General features: G+C 39.8%; 1 pseudogene across 1 annotated transcript in view; it reads right to left on the reverse strand.

Annotated features, from left to right (window-relative positions):
- LOC311187463 (L-lactate dehydrogenase A chain-like) overlaps positions 1-19,479 on the reverse strand; it is a 124,849-nt pseudogene that overhangs the window by 47,923 nt on the left and 57,447 nt on the right. The window contains exon 2 of the transcript in view: positions 15,819-15,976. The product of the transcript in view is annotated as an L-lactate dehydrogenase A chain-like (transcript). The remainder of the gene's footprint in view (positions 1-15,818; positions 15,977-19,479) is intronic.

Consider the following 19,479-nt stretch of genomic DNA (forward strand, 5'->3'; position numbering starts at 1 on the left):
TAGGCAGTGATATCCTGTTAAATTAAAAAATAAACGGCCATGGATTCATTATTAATACAAAACCCAGAAATAAAGAGCAATCCATTTTCAAGTTTTACTTACCGAATGGATTAAAGGACATGTTGCAGCTGCCTGTGACTTTTATCATGACATGAGATAAATGGACTGTGCTCACTCTACAAAGGAGGGAATACTGCAGAATAAAATGTCATTTTTCCTGATATTTTATTTGGAGGTGCGATTTTTTTAAAAAGAAAATACACATCAGCTCCTTTTGGCCTTGTACTGTAGGAGGATGTATTTTTCTCTCAGAAGATTATGTATTTCCCCCAGATAAAACTCAGCCGAAACCCTAACCCTGTTGAATTAAAACATCAAATCACTTAGTTGTGCTATACCTTATTTCACTTTACATTTATTTCACAAAGAAGACTAGAATGACTCTTCTCTCATAGAGGTGATATGATTCTTACATGTTTTCTATGGAGTCAGGTGCAGGAGCTAAACATCTACTAAGCAACTTCGAAAAGATTTGCTTACCCCAAGTCAGAATGGTGGCATGGTGGAATGAATTTTTGAGCTCCAATATTTGAGATGACTTTCTTATTTCTGCAGGACATGCCCAAACATGGGTATATTGTGCCACTGGATTCGGAGGTTTGGTGTTCATATTGTGTAGGAAATTGGATGTGAAGTTAACTCCTGATTCCTTCCTTCAGGGGTCAGGGTAACACTATGTCTGCTTCTAGGCTGTTAGTCTCCAACTATGAGCAGAAATACAGTCTTCAATGTTTTCTCCTGCACTCCTTTACTTTAACATTTTATAAACGACTTCCTTAGTTGTTTTCTGATATAAGCCACATGCATGTTACCAAACAGCATATTCTAGAGATTTTCTGAGCTCAGGAGGGGATGGAAATAATACTAGACAGGAAAATAAGTCTCTTTAAAATAGACACTGACCGTGAAATATGCATACAAATGTAATTGCTTTCCTTTTACTTGAAGACTGCCTATCTTCTCATTAGGAAAGACAGTTTCAATCATTTTAATGACACTTTATAACCTGTTACTTTCTTTTGGAAGAGGATTATGTAACCGAGGCAGGTTATGGCATTTTTCCCTAACTATTCTACGAATCAATAAGAAGAAGCTAAGCTTAATAGCTAAGCTTAATAGGAAAGCTTTCAAACAAGCAGGCAGTGAATAATTTAAAAAGTAATATCTATTTCTCTTTTATTTCCATTTCATTAGCTCAAGTAATACTGAGGGAAATAGGTGAAATACCATTTAGAAACACAGAAAGCACTAATTTTGTTTCCTTACCAGTTGCTTCAGCCAAGTCAGGGGATTTAGCTGGTAAGTCATGACAGTATTCCTAAGACTAGAGAAAAATGTAAAAGCAATTTTTATTCTGTTTGTAATGTACATGAACAAATCATATTGTTAAAATGCCTAAGAGATCAAAAACATTTTTAAGAACATCTGAACTTTTAGGATTCATTTAAGATGTATATTTGTGAATATTTCAGTCTGTTATACACTGAAGTGTTGGGATATATTGTCTTACAATAAATAGGATCTGTGGTGTTGGGCAAATATTGTGTTTTTATAAATCAGACTACTCTATAAATTGTGGCAACCACAGCACCCAGGTGTTGATTAATAAGATTTAAAAGTAGCAAGTTTTCTGGTAATGCTCAAGTTATAAAGCATAATTATAACAGCACCATTTGGGCAGCTATAGATAAGGCTGTGTCAGCATTTTTATTATTAAATTCCAATCCTGTTTCCATTAGTTGTTTCAGGAATCTCAGAGGAAGGAGCTCAGCTCTCTGAGACAGGCAGGTAATCTAGAATCCTGGGCTGAGTCATAGGTCCTGAGTGACATTTCAGGCTTGTCTGTTACTACCCCTTGTGAATTTTGACCCCACACTTTACCTCTCAGTGTTCCAGATAGTCATTTTACAAAAGTAGAATAGTTGCATATTATGCTAAAGAAACGAGATCTGTGTTTAAGTGCTTACCATCATGCTATGCCTTAGAAATTTATGGAAGAATTATTATTATTATTATTATTATTATTATTGGTTTCCCCAAAGTCTTAATGGATTAAACAGTGCATTTTTTTTTCATGTGCTTATTGTAAATCTTTACAGGCACTTCCTAGTATCAATTACAGTTAGCTGGTAGATAATATCGTTCAGTGAGCAAGTAACAGACAAATTAAAAGCTTTAGTTGCTAACTTTCACTCAGTACTCAGTTTTTTCTAGCAGCACTCAAATCCGGCATAGTTATCTTAAGTAATAAAAAAAAAAATAGTTGTTTTTTGAATCAGAGAATAGTAACTAACAGTTTCATGTGTGTGATTGTTTTAAGCTGATTGCTTTACTTAAAAATATTTCCAGTACTTAGGTGCTTCTGACTTTTGTGCCAAGAGTACACAAACAAACGTTCACAAACCTGATGCTACCACTTAAACTGGGTCAACTGTCCAAGCAGCCATTCTCATCTTTCACTTTGTTAATAAAAGCATAATGGGTGTGAATGCTAAGTATAACAGAGGACATAAGAATAGAGATAATAGTTTAGTTTTGGATATTTGCTAGTTGCAATAATTACTAACGTTCTTTAGGGGGAGGCAATCCCCCGTGTGTCACCGCTAACCCTGCATTTCTTTAATGTTCTTATAGCTTAATGTAAATACATTTACATATATGAGAAGGGCACAGTTAGTGACATGACCTTCCAGATATGTTTTTAAATGACTGGCTAATCAGATGAAAAAGTAAATTTTTTCTATTTTAGTTAAGACAGAATTGGAAAGTGGAAAATTAACCCTGTAAATAAGAGAAAGTAAACATGGACTCAAAGAACTTTCCTGTTACAGAGCAACCCTTCTTTTTCACTGCTTTTCCAACACTCCTTGCCAGTGTTTTCTTTTTACCTTAAGGATCCACAATAGTTCTTTGTTTCAGATGAATCTGATCATGCATATTTATCTGACTTCATTGATGCCTATAAATAGTGAGCTCTTCATGGTTTCCTATATTTAAAAAAATGAACATTCCTTATAGCTCATGGAAATGCTTGAGACTTGCTCTAGGAGATTTATGAAGGGATATTACAGGAATGTAGGCAGGCTTGTTTATTTGACAAATTCTGCTAATCACCTTACAAATATGCTTTTAATTTTCACCCAGAGAATGCCACCCTGGAGTATCTTACACTGAAGATAGCATTCCATTATGGGTCAACCACACGGCTCAGTGGACATACACTAGCTGCCTACTCTGACCATTGGTTTACAATGAAAGATCCTTAATTGACATGCTTTTTCTGGTTCCCCTGTGTAGAAACAATATTCAGGTGCCAAAACTCTAAGACTCCTAAGGCTTTTAGCTTTCAAGAAAAGATGATTGTCCAGCCCGGTGTTGCTTTCCTATCACACGATTTGAAATTGCCAAGCAAATTCAGGGAGAGAGCAAAGCATTTAGTATTGTTTTTCTGAGAATCCACTTTTTTTCCTGTTTTCATATGACGACATTAAAGGTAATATTATTCACAAGCTGTTCAATGGGCGCGTTAGAGTTACTATGTTCATATGTACACAATATAATTAATGACACTAAATGAGTTAGTTTTGTTCATACCAGAGCTATATGTCTAAGAACATGTATTTTTGAGTCAAAATTAGATTGTATGTGTTAATAATTCCTTAGTCGGGAAATTGTGTGTGTGGAGTTTGGATTCATCAGAAAAATGAAATGGACTGTGAATTGTGATCATGTTAATTATAGATTTTCACTCTTTCAATACATCTGTAAATTATGTACCTTATACTTTATGTGAATTATAATTATAATAAATCACTGTATGAATAATCATAAAATTATTCATAGTGGTTTATTTTCCCATGGCCTGATCAAAGTGAGTTAATTTGTAGGTTCTTACCCTATCAATGTTTACATGTAATGCAGCTATGACTTTGTATAGAGATCTTTATCATTTTCTCATCTAAAGTTCCCCTTTTTAATTAAAAAAATGGAAGACCACTTAATCATAGTTGTACTTGCTGTATCAGCTGACTGAGAAAATGCATAACAAAAACAAATTATTATGAACATAATAATTCTTTAAAGTGAATTTGATTCTGTATAGTCACAACAGGGTCTACTTATATCTTTAGAGTACATTCTTTATCTACATAGAAATTTTGGTGCATATGTAGATTCTAGACCCTCAGAGTAAATCTTGCAGCCCTGGTAAACAAAAGGCCGATATGTGTCTAGAGCCAAGATACTTGCCTTCCATATGCACATGGCATTTATCTTAAATACAAAATGAAAGGCAAATGTATATGGTATATGGTTCAAAGAAGTTGCTTTTTTAGGTGGAGAGACTTGGAGTACCGACTTTCCTAACAACTTGCATTTAAAGTTCCAACACAGGTATATTAACGTTCAAATTTTAGGATTCAACAAAAATATAGGCTATAACTTAAATTTTCTGATATTAGTTGCTTGTTGATTTGCAAAAAAATGAAAAATGATGGAAAACGTATAAAATAAAAAAATTCTGATATTACAAAGGAACAATCATTATTTGTATTGCAAAGTGAAAATGAATTATTACAAGCAGAACCAGAGGTGATTACAGTGGCCTCATAAAAATCTAATGAAGTTATGTACATTGTGGGACTAAAGGATTCCCCATTATATTAACTAAGGAAATTCTGAATCAGAGGAATGAAGTTTCCAAGATCTCACAATGTGTGGCTCTCCCATGATATATAATTCCTGCCTCTTGCTATACAAATCCCCATTTGAGTGGTCACATAACAATGTCCTGGCATAAGATTATAATTTTTTAAGTAATGTGTTGCATATGAAAAGAAATTGTTCTTGTCGAGGCTAATGGCAGTGCATCTAATCCTTTGGCCCCTACTCACTTGATTGACTTGAGCTCACTCATGCGATGCCTTCAGTCAGAACCAGTGCACTTAATTTTTCCATTACACACATTGTGCCATTCCTGATCTCATTCGCGCTCTGGAGACACAGTGCTTACCTCGCATATATGTACATGAATTATGTTAATCTTACATACAAAATGTAAAGCACATGCATCTGGTAGTGGGATATGGATCGAAGGAGTTGCTTTATTGGATGGATGGATAGATTCAGGAGAGTTTGGAAGAGAGGCAGAGTCTCTTTGCCTTTCCTATCCTGTCTTCTTTCCCATTAGCCTGTATCTGCCCACCCATGGGGAACTGCTCTTCTCTATTTTCCTGACTTTTCTGCACATCCGTGGCACTTAGGACTGCCATCATTATCTCAGAGGTGCATGCCGCTTTGTTGCTTCCAAAGCAAGGGGTCTCATCAAAATATCTTTTAGTCACATTTTATTCCACTTTGAAGAGATGGAATTTCATCTTTCATTTCCTCAGCAACCAGGTTACTCTGTTTACATAGATGAGAATGAACCAATTTGGGAATAACGAGGACAATATTTTATCAGGTTTGCCAAGATACCATCACATAGATCCATCGGTGGATATAGGCGTATAGATAAGACATACATTGTGTGAAGATGTTTAATCTATGAATCACTGTTAGAATGAAAAAGAGAAAAGTCTGGAATAATAGACTCCCCCCCCCCCCGCCATAATATAATAATGCCATTTGGAGAAAACTTGCCATTATTTTTTTCAGATCCAGAAAAAATGACAGACTCTCATTTTAGATGATTAGGTGGAGAGGGTATGATGGAGGACATACTTTTATTCCATTTGGAAATTGCAGTGCCTTCCATTCTTACTGGATAGGCAGCTGCTTAACATACCTTTTTGAAGAAATGATATTGTCTACGAATACCATCATGTCCCCAACCTCTTCGCCAATTTTAGTTCAGAAGGGACACAGCCAGGGGAGCTAAACACAGCAGTAAAAAATGGAAAACAGAGACACTTTGAATGCTATCAGATATTTTGTGTAAACAAAGCTTCATGTGGCCAAGGGAAAAAATGTGAATGTAACAAATGAATCTGGTGGCTCTCGGTGCTTGGCTTTTGAATACCCCTGTTAAAGCCCCTAATTGTTCTCACCATGACAGAACTCCTGAATGGTACTCAAGAGGCTCCCAGCTCCACAGTGTGAGAGTAAATGCATTCAAGGGGTCTCTAGGGGTTTTGGACTCTGCTGCTTTCCCTTGTCGGGGTTCTCCTCCAGGGCCCATAATAACACAGTCACAGAGCAAGCTGCTTGTGTCAGTGGGTGTGCTCATTGCAATGAACGAACGGTTTAGCTGAGCTCCAGGAAGCCAGTGCTTGTCTGTTTTGTATTTCCAAAGCCCAGCATTCTGCATGGCATATAGTAGGTCATCAGTATATCATTGTTACATGAATGAATGCTGAAGCATTTTGCAACAGCAGATCAGTTTTAGAGCAGTGTTCTCCCAAACCCAGGCTGCATTGTAAATGGAGGCAAAAACTGCTCCTTTAGGGGAGTGAAAAAGGAAAATTGAGCAATAAAAGAGAGAGAATTGATACCAGGTAGTTTGTCATCTATGAACAGATTTATGAAGGAGAAGAAATGACTGACCCTTTCTTCCTCATTTCTTTCCTCCCTTCTTTCCTTCCTTTATTTTGTCCCTCCCTCCCTAACATACCTTTATGAAGAAGTGACATTGTCTACGGATGCCATCATGTCCCCAACCTCTTTGTCAATTTTAGCTCAGGAGGGACACAGCCAGGGGAGCTAGACACAGCCAGGGGAGCTAAACACAGCAGTAAAAAATGGAAAACAGAGACACTTTGAATGCTATCAGGTATTTGGCGTAAATGAAGCTTCATGTGGCCAAGGGCGAAAATGTGGATGTAACCAAACAAATTCGGTGCCTCTTGTGGTGGCCCTCCTTTCCCCTTCCTTTCCTGTCCTCTTCCTTCCTTCTACTCCCACCACAGATGTTTGAGAGACTTCAGTGTGCAGGGTGCTGAAAGAAGGCCTGTGTGGACAGGGGGACCAGTGATGCCATATGCCTGGGCCCAAAGACAGCAAATTAGGGGGATGGTGATGAACAGAATCATATAATCATGAGCTTGGAGGGATTAGAACAGGCTTGCTTTCTGCTAGACTTTTAAGGAGTTCATGTTGGTTTGGAGAAGATGAGAGAGAGAGAGAGAGAGAGAGAGAGAGAGAGAGAGAGAATGAGAATCAAGACCAAAGATATTGTAAGCAGGAACAAATAGAACATGCTTAGGGAAGGAGGTGAGACTCTACTTTCTCCAGAGAATGAGGTATGTGATGCAGAATCTAAGAAGATAAGACTGAAGTCCTCACCACAAGAAAAAAAATAACAATGTGGATGGATGTTGACTGGACTTGTGGAGGTCACTGTACAGTTTACACACATATCGAATCACTATGCTGTATACCTAAAACTAATAGGATGTTGTTATGTCATTTCAATAAAAAAAGAAGATAAGGTACTGGTCTGGCAGTGGGGAGTCAATGGAATGGGGTTTCATGAGCATAAGAAACATAGAACATTGTATGACCTGCTCATATTTATGTGAGCAAGAAGAGAAAAAAATGAAGTCTGTATCTCCAAAGTATCTTTGATTCCCAGTTTTGTAAATTTCTCAGGGGCTCCTGAGTTCCATATTTATTCTAGATTTCTTCATGCTGAATCCTGTTCTCAAACAGCCATCATTGGCTTTCCTCTTTTCCTTTCTTCCTGCTAAGACTAAACAACTGTTACCAGCACTAGATAAATACAGAGGCCAGAGTTTTAAATGACCTTTTAAAAATATTTATTTATTTATTTTTGCAGAGAAGAACTGGGGTGTGGGCCAGTGATGTGAGGGAGTGAGAGGATTCACCAGAGACAGAGTGGGGAGCAGAACAGGCAGATTGACTGAAATACACTGCTGAGGGGAGCAGGGACAGGGAAGGAGAGCTCTGCTACGCCATATGTGGGTTACTTCTCTGGCTGGGGATTGAACTCAGGCCATAGCAGTGATAGCACAATAGCGCTGAAACTTGTGGCTTAACTATAATTCTTCGATGAGAATCTTTCAAGTTTCTTTTTTTTTTTTAAAGATTTTTTTCTATTTATTTATTTTATTTATTTATACAAGCACTGGGTACAGTCAGAAGCGCGGGAGGGTGAAAGAACTCGCCAGAGCCAGAGTGGGAAGCAGAACAAGCAGAAGGACCGAAGTACACTGCTGAGGGGAGCAGCGGGTGGCAGGAGAGGTCTGCGTGCCATGTGGGACCCTCCTCCGGTGGCCGAGGAGCAGCTGGGGATCAAACCAGTGCTGCAGAGGCTGCGGGCAGCTCCGCAACCCAGCACTCAACTGCTGTGCCACCTGGGAAGCCCTCAGGTTTCTTTTTTTATGGTGATGGGAACAGAAAAGAGTGACCCCTCAAAATGGCTTCATTTGGGAGGAAGGGGAGGCTAGAGAAGGTAACTGGAGAGAAAAAGAAAAGGGCAAGTGGTTTAAATAATGTAATAGCAAAGTGAAAACAATTCCAAAATAGTTCTATGTTAACAGAATATGGAAAAAGAATATTGCTTTAGAATATAATATGCACTCAATAATAAGGTAATGGGATTTATTCCTAGCAAGTGTGAACTCTCATGTTAACTACCGATAATGATAACAATTTTGAATTGCAGATGAAAATCAGAAAGTCAGCCTCCTAAAATAAAAAAAAAAAATAACTCTCATTTTAGGCAAGTTTAAATTCTTTACCCTATCAAATAGTCTCTTTACACTTCTAATAAGTAGAAGTGGGGATTTTTACCCCCATACTCTGTACTTTTTATAATCACTAGATATTGGAAGTGCTAGTAAATTTGGAAATGGCCAAATTGAAGATAAAATGAAGAGCAGTGCAATTTACTTAGGTGCAAGCTAGGATTCAGCTAAATAAGTGACATAGTCCAGTTGTGGTTAAAGTTCACCCCTTAAAACCCTGAGGACTCTGATTATAGGCTAGGGTGGGATTCCAATTATATGGTGGGGTGGATCACAGGAATAAATGCTGGGTGGTGGCATTTATACATGGAATATACAGAAACAAAACAAAGGGTCAGATAAAACCAAACCAATAACAAACGCTAGTAATCTGAATGTAGAAGTGCACTATCTGAGGGTGACAGGGATGGGGACAGCAGGTCCGGAGGGGGTACAAATGGATTAGGGTGAAGGACTTTGGATGTCTGGTGGAGGGTGTTGTGGTAACAACACCTGAAAGGGGGTGACCCAGTAACTAAATTGTATACTGTTGCAAACCAATGTTACTTCAATTTTAAAGAAAAATAATTTTTAAAAATCCCGAATAACAAAAAATAAAAAAAAAAACTCTTGAGGTCACTGGCAGCATCTCAATCTCTGTCAATAGTATTCCCTTCCCTCTCCCACCATATTTTATTATGAATTGTGGATGTTCTCTCAATATTCTCCAAAGTACCCAAAGTACTCAGCTTTAGCCTTCAAGTTTGAAGCCCTTTCCTATAATAGAGGCACATGCTAAGATCCTCCTATGCTGAAATTCTGGAGTTGCCCTGGTCTCAGATGATTCTTCTGCAGCTAGTGTAGCTTATGCTGGCTCTTGGTGACCACTGTTCTCTGACCGCACGACATTAGCAGATCTTGCTCCTTCTAATATGTATTTGAATGATTAACTTCCTCATATGCATGAATGAGAGATACTATTTGAGGGTCCTGTCTATTGTAAGACTTGTGCTTGACTTGGGGATGAAGATATCAAAGATAGTTCTTGCCACCAAAAGCTTATGGACCTCTGAAGAAGGCAGCTTTGTTCCACTGGGATTCGTGGAAACAAGGTTCGTGGCTTCCCGGGCAGGGTGAGAAAATGATTACAATGTGGTGGTAACTGAGGTCTCAGCCAATTCTATGGTCCCAAAATTGTCCAAAATTGAGCCAGGGATCTGTTCTTTCTATTCAAATCTTCAGTATAGAGTCATGGGTGTGGCCTGCCACCTGAGGGGTGTGTGTGTGTGTGTGTGTGTGTGTGTGTGTGTGTGTGGTGGAAGTGGGGGTTGTTGTATAACCTTGAACAAGAAAGTTTCCTGCAGCTGCTGAGGGAAATTGCCAGTGAAGGATTCAGCTGTGAGCTATCATTTGTAGGTTGGGTACACAGGCTAAGAAGAGGGGAAGGGAAGGTATTTGGGCTCTCTGACAAAGACATTTTTTTTCCTTTGCCCTTGAGTCACGCTGCAATAATAACATAGGATATTATTTAGGAAATACTGTGAACTCTTAAATATTTGTTTAAAGGGGTAAAGACACTAAATTATTTTTGAATACATCTAAAATATTCCAGAAAATGTGATACTTTGAGGAAAGTAGTTGAATTCCTATTATAAATTCTCCCGTGATAAGTTTCCAGGCTACCATTATTTAGTGAGTGCCTGCCTCCTCTGTGCTCTGGACTCCCACGAGGAGAAAGGGAGGAGTTGAAAATCCAGATCTGGGGTTTTAACATAGGACCTATTTCAATTGTGCTTCCGTGGTGTAAGGGCTTGATTCCAAGGGTAAAGGAAAAGTTGGTGGTTAATCAGGAAAGGGGAAAGGAATGGGAATAGTGTGGGGCTACGTGCTCTAAAATCCCAAGGTAATAAGACAACTGCTGGGGTTGTGAAGGACTGGAAACTGACAGAATGCATCGCTCAATGAACTGAGTAGTGGTGGAATGATTTGAATGTAGAGTTGCTGGTATAGAACAGATGTAGTGAAAGCAGTGTTTCATTAGTATTAGTCAATCTGTGATTTGGACTATAGGGGGGATAGTTTTGAATACGATGAATTTGAAATCACAGGGTAGATCCTGGAATCCAATTTTTACTGAAGAAAGAGTTTCACGTAACACTATGTAACAATATTTACTTCTACATATAGGGCAATATTAATCTCTAACCTTTACTTGAGGAAAGTACTGTTATTTCAGATTTTAAAATGCTTTCTTCAGCCCTAGTGAGGTGATAGGAGATGGTTTTGATTTCCTATAGTCAGGGTACAGGGGTTAAGACGCAACCTATGAAGCTGTCTGCAGCGTCCCCAGCCTCTGCAGCATGATTTCCACCCCCCACCAGGCCAGGGAGCAACCCACATGGTGCAGCAGACATCTCCTGACTGGCACGCTGCTCCCCTCAGCAGTGTATTTCAGCCAGTCTGCCCGTTCTGTTCCCAACTCTGTCTCTGGTGAACCCTCTCACCCCCCACACCTCTATCCTGTACCCCAGCTCCTGTATGCATAAATGAATAAATCTTTAAAAAAAAGATAGTCAATTAAGTTGAATCCACTGAGACCTATTGTACAAGTGTGTGTGTATGTGTGTGTGTGTGTGTGTGTGTATGTATGCGCGCGCACGCGCGCAGAGAACAGGGGTGTAGGCTAGCGGTGTGGTCGGTGATCAGACTAACCAGAAACAAAATGGAGAGCAGAACAGGAAGATTTACTGAAATACACTGCTAAAGGGAGCAGCGGGCAAGGCAGGAGAGGTCTGCTGCACTAAATGTGGGTTAGCTCCCTGGCGGGGGATTGAACTCAGGCCTAGAGGTGATAGCACTGAGACTTAACCTGTGAGCTAGTACAGGCAGGCCCCAGTACTAGTAATTTTTAAGAGTAGTAGCTACGTCTAAATGAGCAACCATTCATTAATTCATAAAAAAATTGAATAGGAATGAACTTAGTATACCTCCCTGCAGACACAGACAGATGACTGATAAATAGATAGATGTATATTTATATACATGTATATCAAATAATTATTAACTGATGTTCATTTAAAAAATTTAAAAAAACAATTTTCCCCCTCACTTGACCTGGCATTTGACTACACAGTTAACTTATTTCATTTCAACAAGTACTCCCAGATTATCTACCTTCTTTATGCTAAATACAAGTACTAGGCTAGACTGAGCAATTCACTCATTGACAAAGTAATTAAAGATGTATACTGTTAAGTATTTAAAAATATGTATCTTAGATACGTAAGCTTTACCACCACCATCACCCAGGCTTATTCTAAAACATTTGCTCTATTGCTTCTCTGCTGCTGGCATGACTTCAGTAATTTTAAAAAAATACAGTACTTTTTAAAAGATGATACCCTTTTGCCATCAAAGCATTCCCCTTGACTTTAGGGACATAGATGCTTCAGTTTTTAAAATACATATTATTAAGCTTATTAAGATGTCAAATCTCCATATACTCATTATATGTTTCTTCATACACTATAAACTCAAGTGGCTCTATTTTTACTGTTTGCATCATGCTATTTTGTGCACAGCACACTTTTTATCTCATAGACTTGAGTCAATTGGTTTTAGCCTCACCACACAGAGTCTCACATCCCTTAAAAGTAGGTAAGTAGGTGGTATGGGAGATGAATGACGCCTATTGGAACACACTGTGCATCAGAAGTTATTTAAACCTCATCTATATTTGTAAGTTAAAAAAAAAAGAATTACTATTTTCCGTTTCCAGAGTTAAATTTAGCTTTAATTGCTTAAGATCATAATCGGAGAAGGTGTGGGTTATATTGCTCTAAGCATCTTCCTTGGATTCTCCCAATTTCCTGGAATTGAAGATTCAAAATCCTAGTAGATCTACACTTACCATTTATTGCTTTTGGAATTCCTGCTAGATCAATCTTATTAGTTTTATTGTTAGTTATAAAGTTACTATGGCTATGATTATTAATATATAAACATAATAGATATGTGGCTGCAGTACAGATTTTGGAATCTGAAGAGTATTAAGAAAATCAGGCATTAAGTCTAACTTCACTGGAATCAATGTCACAGATGATAAACAGAACTAGCTATTCTAATTAAGTCCTTAGCATACCAAGAAAGAATGATAGGGCCTCCCTGGTGGCGCAGCGGTTGAGCACTGGGTTGCAAAGCTGCACGCGGCCTCTGCGGCACCGGTTTGATCCCTGGCTGCTCCCCAGCCACCGGAGGAGGGTCCCACATGGTGCTCAGACCTCTCCTGCTGCCCACTGCTCCCCTCAGCAGTGTACTTCGGTCCTTCTGCCTGCTCTGCTCCCCGCTCTGGCTCTGGTGAATTCTCTCACCCTCCTGCACTTCTGAAGGTACCCAGTGCTTGTATGTATGTATGTATAAACAAACAAACAAATAAATAAATAAATCTTAAAAAAAAAAGAAAGAAATAACCCAATAAGCTGAGCTTGGTAGATATGAGGTGTTTGCATTGTAAAGGTTATCTTCATGATGTGATGTTATTTAAATACTAAAGGTAGAGTCTAGACCATCCCTCAGGTCAGAACACAGGTCCAACACATGCTCTAAATTGCCAGGTCAGTTGATAAAATATCTGGCTGAAAATTTATAACTTAAGCATCAGTAATGCAGGAAACAAAGTTTTAGAACCATTAAGCTGACCATAATTTTTAAGGTGAGTGAAGCAGGGCGAGACAGGAGAGGTCTGCTGTGCCATGTGGGTAGCTCCCTGGCCAGGCATCGAACTCGTGCTATGTGGCTGCAGATAGCTTCATAGGTTGGGTTTTAACCCCTTATGCCACCAGGGAGGCCCTGGTTTCTCGATTTCTAAAGAGAGAAGAATACCTACCTTTTGGATTTTGGGGAAAAGTAAAAATCATGTTTGTAACATATAGTGAAGCCCTTGACAAACAGTAGCTATACGATATATAGCAATCCTTATTTTTTTAAGATTTTTTTTTTATTTATTTGTTTGTTTGCTTTGTTTATACATGCACTGGGTACAGTCAGAAGCGCAGGAGGGTGAGAGAATTCACCAGAGCCAGAGTGGGGAGCAGAGCAGGCAGAAGGACCGAAGTACACTGCTGAGGGGAGCAGCGGGCGGCAGGAGAGGTCTGCGTGCCATGTGGGACCCTCCTCTGGTGGCCGGGGAGCAGCCGGGGATCGAACCTGCGCCACAGAGGCCGCGGGCAGCTTCGCAACCCAGCGCTCAACCGCTGCGCCACCGGGAGGCCCTATTTTTTTAAGATTTATTTATTTATACATACAAGAGGTGGGGTACAGGCCAAAGGTGTGTGTGGGGGGATGAGAGGATTCACCAGAGTGGGGAACAGAACAGTCAGATTGACTGAAGTACACTGCTGAGGGGAGCAGTGGGCAAGTCAGGAGAGGTCTGGTGCGCCATGGGGGTTGCTCCCCGGCTGACTGGGGGATCAAACTTGTCCTGCAGAGGCTGCGGACAGCTTCATCGGTTGCATCTTAACCCCTTGTGCCATCAGGGAGGCCCCGGTAATCCTTTTTACTGTACTGTTTTGACATGTGTTGTTAAAATATACAAGTTAAGAACATTCTTTAGTTTTCCCACTATACTGAATGATCAATTTTCCATCCTTCTTCTACTTGATTTGTGAACAGCATTTGTGTGAAGCAATGGGTCATTCCTTTTCCTTGGTGTATTTTCTTCAACTGGTTTCTGGAAGAGCAGTGTCTTGCTTAAACTTCTGTTTCATTGTTTGCTCCTTTTCACTCTCCTTTGCTGGTCTCTCCCCTCTCCCTTCATGATGGAATACCCACTGGCTCAGCTTTTGGTGGTCTTGTCAGTCTGCAATCACCCTTGAGTGATTTCCTCCACTCACGTGGCTACAAATACCATTTCTGTTACCAACTCCTAAATTTCTATCCCCGCCTAGTCTCTTTCCTGAACTCCAAACACATATGTCCAACTGGTGATTTGACATCTCCACCTACTTGACCTTTGTCACTGACCTTGTCCAAAACTAAACTTCACTTTTCCCACTCGCCATTTTCCCATCTCAGTTGATGTTCAGGTCTAGCCCACCATTTGTTCTGGCTAAAAATCTTGGCCCCATTCATTGTTCCCTCCCTCTCTTACACACCACATCTAATGTGTCATCAAGCCCTGTTGGTATCTCTTCACCCATACCCATAACTGAACCACTTCTCATCGGTTCTACCACAGTCACCTTTGTTGAAGCCTCCACTATCTCCTTCCTAAACTGCTGCAGAAAATTCCAAGCTGACTCAGTGCCTCTGTGACTGTCCTCTACAACCTGCTGTCTACACAGCAGGAAGAGTTGTCCTTTGGAAATGGAATTCAGATCACGCCACACTACTGCTCCAAGTCCTATAAAGGTTGTTGCTTTTACTCAGAGAGAAAGCAAACACATGGGCCTCCCCAGTGGCACAGAAGTTGAGCGCTGGGTTGCGAAGCTGCCCGCGGCCTCTGGGGCGCGGGTTCGATCCCCAGCTGCTCCCCTGCCATGGGAGGAGGGTCCCACATGGCGTGCAGACCTCTCCTGCCGCCCGCTGCTCCCCTCAGCAGTGTACTTCGGTCCTTCTGCCTGCTCTGCTCCCCGCTCTGGCTCTGGTGAATTCTCTCACCCTCCTGCACTTCTGACTGTACTCAGTGCTTGTATAAACAAAACAAACAAACAAACAATTAAATAAATAAAACATGCCTCTATTTAAAAAAAATAAATAAATAGAAAGCAAACACTTATAATGAATAGAGGTACTGGCCTGCATCACTTCTTTGATTTCCTTTCCCCCACTCATCCAGCCTTTTCTCACTAATTCCTCTCCATCTTCAATTTGCTATTCTTTGAATGTGACAGATAAGTTCTTGCCTTAGGACCTTTTCACTAGCTGTTCTTTCTATCTGAAGCATTATTTCCCAGAAGTCTCAAGGCTAACTTTCTCACTCCATCATTTTTGGCTTTCCCATGTCATTTTGGCAGTTATGTGTTATCTCCACCAGAACTACCCCCACCATGCCCTCTAAAATTGCAAGACACCCACCTCCATGTTCCTGTTCTCCTTGTCTGCTTCCACTTTTTAATTCTCTTCCTACCTTGTAACATTTTTTGTAAGTTACTACTGTATCATGTTTATCGGTTATTGTCAGTTTTAGCTCCACACGAGTAGGGATCTTCCACCACTGAGTTCCCTGAGGCATCCTAAGAATCAAGAATGGTGTAAAGTTGGTGAAAATTTGTGAATATTGAAATAAAATGGAGATAGTAATTGTCCATACCTAATAATACTGTTGTGATGACTGAAATATGATAAGAGTTAAGGAATTTTGCAACGGTTCTGACACATATTAGGGACTCAATGCATAGTTTTTGTTGTTATTTCACAGCAGTTCACTTAAATAGTGCACATCAGAAATCAGAAATATATTATAACATGGATGCTTCCTTTCAAATTAAAGTTTCATTGATTAACACCATGGGGGAACAGAATATCAGCTGTAGGTAGAGACAAGCATAGCCTCTTTCGGTAGGTTTATCTAGTAACAGACAAAGATAGACAGATAGCCAGCAGTTAGTTGATGGCTCACATATGCCAGAAAAATAGACACTTCACACTGATTAAACTTCACTTAATTTAAAATGTTAATGACAAATATTCTCTAATATGGACATTTAAAAATATCACAATTAGATGATTTACAAGATTACTGAGCATTCCCCAAGAGTTAAGAAGCTGACAGTAAATGATAGTCTCACTGTGCATTTTAATGAATAACCACTTTTTTGGGGGGAAAGATTATGAGAGTTTGGATTATTTAACAGATTTAAATTTTTTGGTTCTTTTCCACACTTTATAAATAGAAAATACTAACGGTGATGAAGTATTCTTATGTGCATCACAAATGTACGTTTAATGTGTGGGATTCAATGGAAAGTAAGTACTTAATTTTTCTATCATTATTTGTGAAAACACTGAAAAATAGTTTATAACGAAGCCTTTTGTACGTCAAAACCAAAAGTATTATTTCTGACTGTTGAATGAATGGTCTTATTTTGCTTTTTTCCCAATCATCAGTTGCCTATTCTAATAAAATACGTTCATTCTTCTATATTTCATTCACATAGCTTAGGCTTTTCCAGAGAATTTACAAATGTTTTACTGCCTGCCAAGGCTTGTGTAATTAAACTAGATGACAGAATGTGCCCATAGTTTATTCCGTGGATCTCTGACTATAGAAGCAGAGGCTTACATTAAGTCAGGGGTGAGTGCTACACTTACATATTTTTTCTTCTTCCACTAAAAATATTTTAAGGGGCCTCCCCAGTGGCACAGCGGGTTGAGTGCAGTGCTGTGAAGCTGTCTGCAGCCTCTGCAGTGCGGGTTCGATTCCCCACCGGCCAGGGAGATTCACACATGGCACAGTAGACCTCTCCTGTCTCACCCGCTGCTCCCCTCAGCAGTGCTTTAGGTCTGTCTGCCTGTTCTGCTCCCCGCTCTGTCTCTGGTGAATCCTCTCGCCCTCCTGTGCCTCTGACCTGTACCCCAGCTCTAGTATAAATAAATAAATCTCAAAAAAAATATTTTAAGGCTGTTGACTCGAATTCACAAAACAGGCGATTTGTGAATAAATTTATTGCCCTTTTTCTTCTTGATCTTGCACTCTCTTGGGTGTTCTTCATACTTCATTTCTTTCTCCAAGCTTGAAATATTCAGATATTCACCTCTTCCCACTACAGTTCATTATTTGCTTTATTCCTAGAAAAAAGGGTGTGGAATGGAAAGAGGGGAAAAAAGAATGACAAACTTTACATTATTGCCTGGATGCTACCATAGATCTAAACATTGTTAAGTTTTCTTCTAACTATTTTAGAGAAAGAACCACTTTTTTCCAGCGTTTTTATTGCCACTCGTACCTACTTCACTTTGCTACTCCTCTGCTGGTTGTGGGTGGATGGAGTTTGACTATTTCAGAATAGTTACTGGTGGGTGGGATCAAGAATCTCTAGTGGGTTGAGAAAAAAGCCATGTTTATATAGATAGTGATCCTTCTATTAAAATCCTGAGAGTGAGTAATATTTAATGGCTATGTTCACCACGCACATAGCCGAGTCCATCTGTACAGGAACCAACGGTATCTGCAGAGAATTCCATGAGGTTTTCAATTTGTGTGCAGGCTTTTCTAATCTCCAAAATCTGATTCTGCTACTTGGTAGACAGAAGTTTCTCTACTGAGTGTATGATGTGGGCTGGATGCCTGTGGGTCCAAACAGGTACAAGATACTCTGTCAAGGCTTGGCTGTCCGACCACAGTGACCATAGTATCTGGCTTTAGGGCCCTATGTTTGTTGCTTTTACTATCCATGCAATACCTTCTTTTTTTTTTTTTTTAATAGAGGCATGTTTTTATTTATTTATTCATTTATTTGTTTGTTCATTTGTTTTTTTGTTTATACATGCACTGGGTACAGTCAGAAGCGCGGGAGGGTGAGAGAATTCACCAGAGCCAGAGCGGGGAGCAGAGCAGGCAGAAGGACCGAAGTACACTGCTGAGGGGAGCAGCGGGCGGCAGGAGAGGTCTGCGCGCCATGTGGGACCCTCCTCCGGTGGCCGGGGAGCAGCCGGGAATCGAACCGGCGCTGCAGAGGCTGCGGGCAGCTTCGCAACCCAGCGCTCAACCGCTGCGCCACCGGGGAGGCCCGCAATACCTTCTTTTTTAAAAAGATTTATTTATTTTTATACAAGAATTGGGGTACAGGCCAGAAGTGCAAGGGGGTGAGAGAATTTACGAGAGACAGAGTAGGGAACAGAACAGGCAGACGGACTGAAGTACACTGCTGAGGGGGGCAGCGGGTGAGACAGGAGAGGTCTGCCCTGCCATTTGGGAATCTCCCTGGCCGGCTGGGAATTGAACTGTCGCTGCAGAGGCTGCAGACAGCTTCACAGTGCTGCGCTCAACCCGCTGTGCCACCAGGGAGGCCCCATGCAATACCTTCTTTGGATTGGCTTTATATTGTAGGTAGCTAAGGCTAGTCACATGATCTATTTAATGCCAAGTGAGTGCATGATCTTCTTTGAAGTCAAGTTCTTTTTATATTTTGAAATACAGAGCTGATAGAGACCAGTGATGTTGTGTCTACAGCAAAAGCACCATTAAATTTAGAGACCACGTTCTGTATGACCGGACCACTGGAAACAGCAAGACTTCAAAAATACCGAAGATTTTTGTTGGTTGTTCTTGAAAAACGATTTCACTTCAAGTGATATTTAGACTATAATAAATTCTAAATAGATCTCATTATATGCTCATTTTCTGTCTTTTCTCTACCCAAGAAAGTGTCTTACCTTAATTTTTTACCATTTACCTTAATTTTTACCATTTGCCATTTACCTTAATCATCATTTTTTACCATTTACCTTAATTATCAGAGAGTGAGTAATCCTGGATGCTCATGACCCGCTTAATTAAAACAATACTATTATCAAAGCATGAGCTTTGGGTAGCTATAAAATGTGTACAGCCGAATCATAACATTTCAGTCAGAGACCCAGTAGTCAAATTACATATATTGTTTTGTAATTATCATTCAAAAACTCAACATACTAGGACAATTAAAGGTCTAAATGATTTGAAATAGTGTCTATTTAAAAGAACATTTACTTTCATTTTATTGGCAAGTTTTAAGACCAAAACTTAAAAAGCCCC

This window comes from Talpa europaea (genome assembly GCF_964194135.1).
Source record: "Talpa europaea genome assembly, chromosome: X".
Lineage (NCBI taxonomy): Eukaryota > Metazoa > Chordata > Mammalia > Eulipotyphla > Talpidae > Talpa > Talpa europaea.